The sequence below is a fragment of the Copadichromis virginalis genome, linkage group LG23 (assembly GCF_057382275.1).
Source record: "Copadichromis virginalis isolate Kocher_CV1m ecotype Utaka linkage group LG23, C_Virginalis_male_GT1.1, whole genome shotgun sequence".
Taxonomy (NCBI): Eukaryota; Metazoa; Chordata; class Actinopteri; order Cichliformes; family Cichlidae; genus Copadichromis; species Copadichromis virginalis.
This window is the reverse complement of record NC_140639.1, coordinates 6091756-6104118: the sequence shown is the minus strand read 5'-3', so window position 1 is coordinate 6104118 and position 12363 is coordinate 6091756. Positions and strand designations below refer to the sequence as shown.

At 40.2% G+C, this 12363-nt stretch overlaps 1 long non-coding RNA gene across 1 annotated transcript; it reads left to right on the top strand.

Annotated features, from left to right (window-relative positions):
- Positions 1-215: 215 nt before the first annotated feature.
- LOC146680101 (uncharacterized) lies at positions 216-1158 on the top strand. Its single transcript, XR_014918130.1, has 3 exons — positions 216-466; positions 554-624; positions 754-1158. It is a non-coding gene; the product is annotated as an uncharacterized LOC146680101 (long non-coding RNA).
- The last annotated feature ends 11205 nt before the right edge of the window (positions 1159-12363 follow it).

The window sequence follows — 12363 nt, the reverse complement described above, 5'->3', positions numbered from 1 at the left end:
AACTAATTTATTCAAGTCAGAGAATGTTGCATATAATTAAATGTTTTGCTTGATGCATAAAGTTAAAAGATTAAAACTGATAAAACAAGTTAAAAAAAGAGACTTTTCCATTTGATTACATTTTGTATGATGGATTATGTAGAAAAAGTAGAATTGGGCTGAAAGATCTATCACTTTATCACCTCTTCAGGTTGTAAATCGTGTTTTTAAAAAGTAACTAAGTAACTAAGTAATTAATTACTTTTGAAAATAAGTAATCAGTAAAGTAACGGGATTACTTTTTGGGGGAGTAATCAGTAATTAGTTACTGATTACTTTTTTCAAGTAACTTGACCAACACTGGTCACCAGGTGATCTTTTATTGACCTCATCTTGTGTCTTTGCCTGCATGGGTACGAGAAGGGTAAGGTGTAACAGGACACATCGTGCAACTCTTCCCGGAAGATCCACTTCCAGCAGCCTGCAGGTAGAGCTTAGATTTTCCCATTTTCTCTGTTGGTTCACAGAGGCATCTGCGTGATCATCACCACTGACCCATCTGTCTTTCCATTAGAGGTGCTCTCGAATTATTAAACAGTCGGAGAGCCTTTATATAGCTGGCACGGAGCTGCACACAGACACAAGGTGGGCGGTAATGGCATTTTCACTGTAATAGGAACACAATTGAGAACATCATTCCTTGTTCTCGTTCTCTCTTTCTTATTCTTCCTCCTTTTCTTTCTTTCCATGGGGCTTGCAATGGGTTTTCCAAAGATAAAGGCAGCATTGTCTTCAATTTGCCAACATCACAGCTGCCAACCTGCCAGTCAAGAGCTCCCGGGACTGATCGAGTATATCCCTCTGCAGTCGTCGGCACTCCACTTCTGCTGCCTGCATGCCAGCTGATTATATGTTTGTGTAAGTGTGTGTGTGTGGACAAGTGTGTGCAGGTCATAAATCATGACAGACGAGCTGTCTGACAGAGTCACGCCGCTATTTGTTGATTACTGTGTTAAGAAATGACAGTCGATACAACACATACAACTGCACAGCAGCAGGCACGGCTTGAACTCTTTTGAGATTTTGCTTTCACCTGGGAGGTGCTACATAAAGAGACAGTTCACAGGAAGCGGTTTATATTTATTTAACTGCAATAGGTAAATGCCTTACTAATAATTCATATATGATTATCAGAAACATAATTGTGTAAAAATAAACAGATTTGCAACTGTTGAGTTCCTAAGAAATTTTCTGTTGCACTTTTACTCAAGTATTTATTTATGATACAGTTAGATTAGTTCTGATTATTTGTAGACTGTAACAGTTTTGTATGTTTAACTGGCCTCCTGTGCACTTGGTGCTCTGATACCTCACTAAAAAACACAGAACTGGGTTAAATAATCTGCCAGAAATGAAAGTTCTGTGTTCAAAGACATCCGATAAAATGCACTTAATGCACATGACAAGTGTTTTAATGATGCTGTTTATTTTAGATGCACATTACCGCTCTGCATACTCAAATACTGCTCAGTTGTTTAATTAATAATAATCAGATTAACCATATACTTTGCAAGTTAAAAAAAAAACTAACAACAACAACAAAATAAAAAAACAGGTACTCCTGTTTAAAGTTAAAAATCATTAGACCTCAAAGTGGCCCTCAAAACTGACTATGTAGCTGCTTAGTATGAGGTTATAGTTGCATTTAAATTTTTTCACAAGAAATTATTCAAATTAACACACAAGGAGAAATATTTATATGTATTTTACTGTGGTAAGTTTCTTTGGTAAACAGGGAAAACAAAAGAAAGAGGGTAAAGTCGAACTTTTTAGAGCAAGTGGAAGCTGTATAAGTTTTGCCTTCTGTGTGAATAAAACACGTCAAGGGCAATGGTGGTAAGTGGGGGTTAGTTTTGTTTTCCTGAGAGCATTTCGTTTGCTGTCTTTATTGTTTTGGGGTTTTCTTTGTTGGTTGTGAAGAAATGCATCCTTTGAAAAAGACCTTGGATGATGCACAAAGACAAATGGAGAGAACAAGATGAATAACATGAAAACGGCGATGGCTGATCCTTAAGCACTGCCACGTTATCGCTTACGAAGAGCACAGTAAACGACGCTGAGGCTGATGCCGCCCTGTCCAAGCCAAGAAACCATAACCATGGCAACAGAGGCGCCACAAGTGCAAAAAAAGGCGGGAAGAAGCTTCTGATTAAAAGCACACTCACACGCGCGCTCACACATGCATACACACTTTAACTGTGTGCGTTGTCGGTGGCCTCCTCAAAGAGCAGATCTGATGCTATGTACTGTATAATGTAAATTAAACGAAGGGCTGGTTTCCTCATTTTTCCATCGTGTTTGATCAGTGGTGTGTGTTTCACTGCAGTGCAGCTGCACTACCCCTACAGGAAGTACACAGTCTCATCTGCAGAGACGCACACTGTAAATATACAAAGTTACACAAACAGTTGGATCTTCTAAACCAAAGACATTCAAAGACACACTAAGTTTTCTGTGTCTGTGTGTATGTGTGTGTGTGTGTGTCCATGCACATTCATGTCACCTCTCTAAGCACACCAGATCTGCCAGGCGGACATCATGCAGGGTTTGGAATTAATGTCTTCTTGCTGACATTCTCTCTCATGATATCTTCCACCAAAACATCCCTTCAACTCCCACTTGTTTCCAGGAGTCCTCCTCAGCTTCTTGATGTTTTCTTTCCTATTGCGCTCACGTCTTTCTTCTCCATCCATTGGGTATTTTGTGCTCTTATTATATACCACCTATGCTTTTCTGCCTAACCGACTTCTTTCTCTCTTAACGCCTGCTCCTCATTTTTCTCAGTTTGGCTTTTCTTCATATAGATCCTAATCCTATTTCAAAGCTAGACTAAAATTAATGAAAAGTAGCCTTTGGAAACAAAACCTAATGTGACAGACAGGAGAATGTACACATGCACTAATTGCAAATTCCTGTCTTACTTAATTAACAGCAGCCATATGCAGACATGTATTTTGTTATGTTCCTGATTTGTAAAATGTATCCTCTGCAAAAGGATTTCTTTTTCACAAACTGTTTCTGCCACTTGACATGTCACACTAATGAGCAGCATTTTGCATTTTAGCTGCTTTATGTCTCTGCCAGAGATGTGTGCTAATGTTACCAGTTGTGCGAAGGAAAAAAGATTTACAGACGGAAGATAGAGCGAATCCACAGTCTTAGCGAAAACAAGACAGAACAGATGAGACAAATCAGGAAAACATTTCTGATATTTAGACTGAACTGATGCTGTGCTATGTAACAGGAATATACAATGTGGCTATACAATAAAGTTAAGATTATGCTCAGTTTGATATACTGGCTGAAATGAATGGCCGACTGACGTTGCGTCTCAGACATTTATTCCTTCCTCTAAATGTCACCTGCAGAAATCTTTCTACTTGGATCTTAACAGATATTTTATCTGCTTGTAACTAAACGCAGACAGTCGGTGCTTTGTTGAGCAAGTCAGCCTTCTGAATGATCACACTGCAGCGGAAAGCAGAGTTTGCAACAATCAGATCAAGTGAGAAAGAATAACTGTGACTTGTGTTCGAAACTATAATAGTGTTCAAACAGCCAGAGTTTGGATTAAAGATGGATTTATTTTGTGCTGTGAAATTTGCAGGGTGGGAATTTATCTAATGCACGTCTGTTATAATTAAGCCTTGATAAATGAACACAGTGCTTATTGACCTGGTTAGAGCCAGGCACGTTTTTTTTCTGTACAAGAAGCATAATCATAAAAGGCAAAAAACATATATGATCTAAATGTGACCAATCGCTTCTTCAAGGCAACCTTCCTATGCAATTCTGGACTGCTTATAGTGCTGCTGCTATTTCCAGACTGCTCACTAGGGTTTGGTTTTGAAAAGCTCTAATTTAACAGTCCCATCCTGAACCAGGCATGTGGTCTGAATACAGTTAAAGCCACGTGAGGGTAGGTTTGAGGCACAGCCTGCAAGAGTACCACTTCTACTAATGTTAATGTACACCAGTACATTAGGAGTGTGAGCGAGATAAAAGACAAAAACAACGTTACCAAACATGGCACCCCAATTGACGCAGCTCAAGGCTCACATGTCCCAAAAGAGGGCACTGTAGAAAAGACGGAATATGGGAATGTGGAGGCATTTTGGCTGTTTAATGTCCAGCGTTGAAAAAGACTATCATACACAGCAAACTGTGTCACTCCACAAATTGTTCTTACCATCTGAACCAGTGCCATCCTCTAGCGCTCGTGCAATGCAGGACTTGACGGTGCCAGACACTCTCTCCCATGCCTTGCCTTACCATGAAAGCAACAGCTCAACTTATTGCACAAGTCACGATGCCAGCAAGCAACAATCAAATCAAACAAATCTATTTAAGCGGGTGATTAAAGTAAATGACCCTCGTTACCAACTCCCTGGGTATTTTGTGATCAGGTATATTCCCCCATACCTACTGTAATCTTAAATCATGCCTTAAATCCTTTCTAAATCTGACTACATGCTTTGTCTCCTCCGCCTTCCTAGGTGACAGTTATTAACCCTCTCACTGTAGCTCTCTGTGCCTGAGCTGACTTTTACCAGGCCATGTCAGGCTTCACACTAACTTCCCTGAGGCTGCTGCCATGACTAATTTTGGACCTTCTGAGGCATAATGATACCTTTATCTTGCTTGGCACACTGCCGACATTTTAAAATTCATAAACATGCATATATACAAGTATATCAGCGTTTGTACAGGAGTGCAAGGCAAGCTCACACTATCGCCAACACACAGACAGACACGTGCAAAAAGCTCACACCTAATCTGTTCCTTCCCCACCATCTTTCCATTTCAGGGCTGTCAAGCAAAGTGTCACAGGGTGAGCTTTAGTGCCACCCCTCCCAGTAGTCCCCTACCATTGACTATTTCCAGAGCCACTCAAGTGGAAAAAAGCACAAAATGCAAGGAGGAAAAAAAGAAAGCGAGAACAGGCAATGTTGATGGCCTCAAAAACTCCTCCAAAACTCCAAAACAGAAGCAGGGAGTGTCTTCTCGCATGACATACACACTCTGAATTGTCACGAGTGTGTTATCAGACTCCTTGGAGATGCTCTGTGTGTGTGCGGGCTACAGTTCTCTGTAAGTTGGCTGCAACTACCTGGCAGATGTAACCTGAGGCTTTCACACAAACAAATACACACAGAGAAAGACAGAAGAGTTGGCTGCATTTTCATCATCTCTCTGCTGTGGAATCAGAGCCCTGAGTCACAGAAAGGCCCTGCTGCCAGGACAGTAGATTTTTTTTTCTTGCACAGAAGGCAGAAACAATGCAATACACTGAGCAGACGGTTGGGGAGGCCACTGAGAGCAGTGAGGGGGCGTGCAGTCTGTCCTACATACACACCAGCACATGCAGATACACACAGATACACAGCAGGAGTGTACAAGGAGAGTTTGGAGAGGGCAAAGAAGTACCGTGGGTTGTAGATCCTTGTATTGCATACTGTGTCCTTGTAATGGACAGATAACACTACTAAACAGACAGATAAGATAGCAGTTAACCAGATTAGGCGTACAGGCTGACAAGACTTAGAGTTCCGTCTTAACTGTATGGATGATTTCTTTTCATACACCCAATTACATGTTTCTCTGTCACGATGTCCTTTTCTAAACTCAAAGGTTTAGTGAGTCAGTAAAACAAACATTCAAAAGTTTGGCTAACTCGCTGACACATAATGAGAGGATTAGGATCGTAAAGTCCAGCTTTTGAGCCCAATCAAAGAAAAGTTTAATGAGCTCTGCAAATTTATATTAGAAATAAATATCTCAGAGACTTATCAAATCTCAATCAAAATCATTTCAGTCTCTCTAAAATGGCTGAGAGGGTGAAAGCTAGCTTCGGAGATCTCAGATGTGATTTCTGTTGTACTTCTCATCCTTTCAAGCTCCTCTTGAATGAACCCTTGGGGTAATTACGAGCAGATGAAATGAAAGTAAGTGGGCTGGTGGTGAAGGTCTGCCAAGCATTCACATCGTGAGCGCGGCTACAGAATTAGAGGGAAATGGACACACTGACAAAGAAAATGTCAGCACAACCGAGAAGAGCTAATGAGAAATGTAAAGAGATGTGGTTTTTTAATCTCCTTGAAGATAGCTGCGGAGGGCTACTGCTCACAACACGCAATATTTCACAAATTGGCCACATCTAAATGACTATAGCTATTATCCATATTATATTGTCCTTAATTGGCACAGCTAGCCATTATCAGCTACTGCTAAGAAACAAAAGATATAAAACTCGGATATAACTTCTGGGTCAGAAAAGTGAGGCAAGAGTGGTCTGTGTATCAGAGAACCTAAATCTTGTGATTTAATTGTTTATAATTAATCTAATGCACACTGTAGAATCATACACGTAAGAGAAAATTTGTAGAAACTTTAGCTTCTGGGAAGATTTCCGAGACACTGGTTTAATGGCTATGTGTGCAGATGGTTATCAGAAAGTTCTGTATTACATGCACTCTAGGTCAGACGATGGGGACTGCCCACAGTTTAATGAGGACTCACCCCAGACCGCAGTTTGAAGCAGAAGGAGGGCCAGCAGGAGCTGCGGTCCACAAACAGGCAGTAAGCCCTGCATCCTGCTGCACCTGGAGACAGAGATGAAGAGAGAGGGAGGAAATGTGAGTACACAAAGGAAACTGTAATCAACACATTGCCCTTGTGAAGTTCTTCTAATACACTAGACATGCTTGGATGAGTCATCATTAATAATTCCTTTTCAAGGGATTTTTTCCCCCCCTGTTGCTCAGTGAAGGCCTTAGGACACACATACAGTTCATTCTTCAGTTTAATTTGCTGTTTCGTAATGTGGGTGGGATAAAGTCTTCTGAAGCCTTTTCAGACAATGGTGATTAAAGGCTTTTAAAGGCTATGTAATAAATACCTCGACTTGATGTGACCATTGTGCTTAATCCTTTTGAAGTACAATAAAGAAATAGACGATTATCTTTACACTTCACAAATAGCTATTGCTCAGAATTAAATGTACAGGCTGAGATTTACCTTTTATCTTTAAATCTATGGTAAATGGTAAATGGTAAATGGCCTGTATTTATATAGCGCTTTACTAGTCCCTAAGGACCCCAAAGCGCTTTACATATCCAGTCATCCACCCATTCACACACACAATCACACACTGATGATGGCAAGCTACATTGTCCCAATATGTGCTTCTTTCTCAGAATATTTCATGGCATAAATTTTCACCTTATATCCAAGCTCTCAAAAACCATGCCATACCATCTTTGCGCACTAAGCCATCAACCAACTGGCAATAGATGTGATGAAAATTCTGGTAAAAAATATTAACTATATAATGTGCCTAATGGCTTGCTTGATATAGCAAGCTGTTCAAAGGTTTAATGGAGGGGGGAAAAGCAAAAGAGACTTTTTGGGAAAAATGCTGAAGAAGAGGAAGAGATGCTGATGGATTTCAAGAATAAAAATAGATAGATAAGGATACTAGAGCCAAATCTAACATGATGGACCTCTGGGTTCGCTTGTTCCACACTGCCTGCTGAAAACTCTGCTGAATCAAAGCAGGATCGAGTCTGCCACATTCAACAAAAAAAGCTATGTATTTGAGAGGTAGGTTGACAGGAGGTGTCTATGGTATGTCTGTATAAGTTTATCTGGAAAACATTTTTTAAATAACTAGGGATATTTGTGACTTACACCGATGCTGGCTTAGCTTTCACTTTAAAATTCAAGGAGTATAGGAACTAAAACATGCTGATAATGACTACCCAATGCCAGTGTACATCACAGGACTGAATATTTTTTCTCTCTTGCCAAGATCTTTGCAACCTTTTGTATTTTTCATCGTAGTTGTCCGAGAGTTTACAGCAGCCAACAAGAAAACAAGAGATGGACGACCATACAAACAAGGCTCAAGTAGCACTATTATCTGAGCATTTATTTATGTATATGTGACTATAACATAATGTCTTTAAGTCACAAAAGCAAGGGGATGGAGACCAAATGAGGTAAGTCGGCCTCCTGCTGTTGGGTCCCGGGTGTAAATAATGAGTATGGCATCTCTGGAGACATGGCAGGCCGAGCGGGGCCTGAGGGCAGGAGAGGAGCTGGGTGGGAGGGATGGAGGAGGATTTAGTGGCTGGTCGCAGAGATGCAGGACATAGATAACCAGTGTCAGTTACGGCAGCGCTGGTCTCTCTGACTCAATCTCAACGTTACAGCCAAGGACAAAAACACTGACCTCATACCAAATACATATGCTCTGCAACAGCTCAATGTCCACGGTGGCAGCACACGTCAAAACAGCAAGTTTGCAAAAAGAACATTTTTGAAGCTGAACCTTTGTAAAATCCTGCTTGATAGCAAATGGTTAAGGCAAATAAATGCAGCTATTTTACAAAACTCTCTGAAAGTAATTATTAAAAGCCTGCAGCCTTAATTATGTGCAGGACAGGCATCACAATACAAGTTCAATTTAACTGAACTGATCTGTTTTTCTTCTTTTCTTTTTTTTTTTATTTTTTTTTAGAAAAGCTAGATCAGCATCAGGTATTTAATTTCAACTTTCATGAGAATATACACAGAAGACTCTGCAAGTCCAAACAGCATGTATTAAAAGTCTATCTTAATTGCTATTTTGGCTTGGTGCTGTATTTTCTAACATTCGGAACTTTTTAAATTAATTCTAAAATAAAAGCATATTGTTTTCAAAATTGCTTAAGTAATTACACAGTCACAGTTTAAGCTTCTGCCACAGCAGGTCATCTGCCTCCATCTCACCCTATCTCTTGCATCCTCTTCATGTATACTGAGCCACATCTTCCTCCAGTGCATTCATGAATCTTCCTTTCCACCTCTGTTCCTTCTGTCTTGCAGCTCCATATTCATCATAGTTTGATATTGTGCTTTATTTTTCCTTCACTGGTTGCTAGGTTTGACTCTTTCTTGTGTCTTTCCCTCCTCAGTTTATCAAAGCTGTTAATCATTAGCAGCTACTCATGTGCACTCTCCGGTCACAATTTTGTTTACTGTGACCAACTAATTTCATCGCTTCCTTTTATTTTACCCAACCATCATCTCTACATTTAGTCTACTATCCATCGTTCCTTCACTTTTTTCATGGTGTTTGCTTTTCATTCCCTTTGCATTTTAAATTTAAGGCCTCCACAAAGCTATAGTAAATAAAAAGTACAACATTTTATCTTAGTATGCCCTTTTCTGCAAATTGTGTATTAAACTCTTCCAGGACAACGTTAATGCTTTGCATTGGTACATCACACCTTTCTATAGACCTCTGTGCCCTCCTTTCTCCTCCTCTCTCCTCTTTTGTGATGCAAGGTTATCTCTTGTATATCCACAATAGGACTCTGGCTGTTACAAGGATTCTAGGACAATGTTGTATAAGTGAGAGCGGTTTTCTACATCTGTATTCTAAGTGCTTTCTACAAAGTATGTTCCAGACAACATGCTGAGACTGTCCTTTGAAAACATCAGCTCACTTGAGTCAGACCTGACATTAAACTCCCACATCGAGTCTAAATTCAGCAGCGTAAATTCTCCATCAAGAGTTTGGGGGATGCAAGAAAAATATTCTGATCCATGTGAATTTGGCTCCAGTCTTGGCTCCACATTTATATATTGAACTCAGGCAAATTCCAGTCAGAATCAGGGCTGTTTAATTACTAAATAGGTGCAGCAGAGTTCACTATGTATGGAGCCTGAATATTAGCTGGTCTGATAGTTAAATATTAAAGACGTTCTGCTCCACTCTTCATTTTTGATGAACTATAATACTGCAACATAATATACCATTTAACTGGCTCTGCCTCACAAGAATCATACCATACATGTTGATGTAGATTTTTGATCAGCTTAGGTCTTTTATCTTGTACCAATTTCCTGATCCTACCAGTAGCACGTGCTTTTTAAGTATCACCTGTGGATGGACTCTTCAGTATGCTTACCACTGACATCAGAGTAGGCAAACCATATAAGATCTGGTATTTAAGACTACTTTTATTCTACTTCTACTTCTTTACTATTTACTATTCTTTTATTTAAGTCTCTATTTAAGTCACTGCTAACTGACTAGAAATGAGAATCAGTTAACTATCCGGTGCAGCTGACATTAAGCTCCATTGTGCAGTAAATTGTAAGGATGTGGCAACATATTGTCGAAACATTCATAAAGGAAGATATCCACTTTGTTGACACCAACTGAAAAATAAGATTACAATTGCTGTGTCACATCATTTTGTGCTGAGTACACGTTAAGAGATGCTGAGAAACTGAAAGACTAAAAGAGTTCAGCTACTTTTAATATGATTTTTCCTACCAAAAAAGGAGAATAAATGACAACAAGTCAATGAAGGTTTATTTTTTGAACTATGTGACTTGAATATGTTATATGAGATCACAGACAGGAAGTAATAAATCTAGCATAAGAACCTACAAATACTACCTTTACCGCCCAGCCCCTCATCTATACAGCCTCAAAGCTGACGCTTCACTTATCTAGGTCCCCCATAATATAAGTGTGAAGTGGATCGGGTGAATAGCTAATGAGATATGCAAAGAAAATAAAGGCAGAAAAACATACAGAGATTCCTTGATTTATTAATGCTATTAGAAAGTCTTCCAACCGAAGCTGACTAATCGCAACTGATAGTCAGTATGATCTCTCCTGCTGTGTGGTAATATCAGCAGGAAAGATTCAGCCAGATCTCAGCATGTCAGAGATGTGCCCTGTTCCCCACCATGCCTGTCACAGATACTGTAGATAAGACAGACAGCTAGATGGTTACAGACAGACGGACAAAAATACAGAGACATCCTGAAAGAAAGATACAGAGCCAAGCTGTCGCATTTTCCTTTCAGTTCCAAAGACCTTGGTCCAACCTCAGCCTTTCATGGATGACTTGCTCAATCCATCTGTCGTTCCATCTTAATCTCACCTTCTACCTTTTTCTGTCTATCTATATTTGGATAAAATTAGCTGCCAGTCTACGTCTGCCACCATCTTTACCCATGGCTCAAAGAAGTCTTTTTTTGTGTGTGTTTTTCTCACACACAAGTTTGATCTTGCTTCATTTATTTGCTTTTCTCAAATTGTCGCAACACTCTTTCCTCGCCATACTGCATTATTAAGGAGGCACATTAATCACTCGGGCTGCCTGTCACTCCATCGCCACACACTTCTGTTGTCCCCGCAGCACACATGCACACACATTCACACACACATTAATGCTGGTTTCACAGGGGGAGTTAGTCCCATCAGTGTCTGTGTATAAGTCCCTTAGAGTGAAAAATGAGGCTACCCTTCGAGTGACAAAGGGCTGTTTTCCTTCCAGGAGGATATTACCAAGGTTTTAGCAAGCAACCTGTCACGCTGTGTCATACATAAATGGCTTCAGCACTTCACATTTTCTGCACAAAAGGGGACTGTTCTGTGTTTGCACCTGTCTTGAAGCATGTGTTATCCTTGGGTGGGTTTCTTTTGTTGCTGGCGAGCTACAGCATGAAACACCTAAATAAAAACAATGGCTGAGTGGGTGGCTATATTCCAGCTTATAAAACCTGTATGAGGCAAAACAGCAGGACCGTACGGCTGTTCAGACAAGAAAAAAGAATGAAAGAAAAAAGGAACATATACTGTGTGCTGGAAGAGAATAAGTTGTACAGCTGACAATTGAGATGACTCATTGATAACTCCTCAATTACCATCCAAATTGAGAGAGGAAGAAAAATGGGCAGGTAGCTGAAATAAAAGCGAAAGGAAGTGAGGTAAACAAAGTGTGAAAAGGCACAGAGAAACAAAAACGGTACTGAGAAAGCCAAGGCTTATTTCAGCCCAACTCAAATGCCAAGCCTGAGTGGATGAGAGGGGAACTTGAATCTTAAGCAGCCATAAATTTCCCCTGATGCTTTGCTATGCCTGCACTCTCTGTATATGCTTGGAAGGGAACAGAAGCTCGTAGACCAGGGTGAGGGAATATGGCAAGACTCCCAAAACGCAAAAGTTGCCATGAGATTAAGAAACCACCATATGGGCTTAGACACACAGGTTAACTCAGAGACAGGTTTATTCCATCTCTCTCTCTCTGTCTCTCTCTCACACACACACACACACACACACACACACACACACACACACACACGCATGCCAACAGTGCAAATACAGGCAATAAAATTTTCCTTAGAATCTGAAAGTCTGAAGAAGGCACTGTTTATGAGGGAGGAGAACTGATCTGCATTAAAATGAAGCCTGGAATATTATGAACACTGAATAAGTAATGTTTAAAATACCTATGGGAATGTGGATATACCTATGTG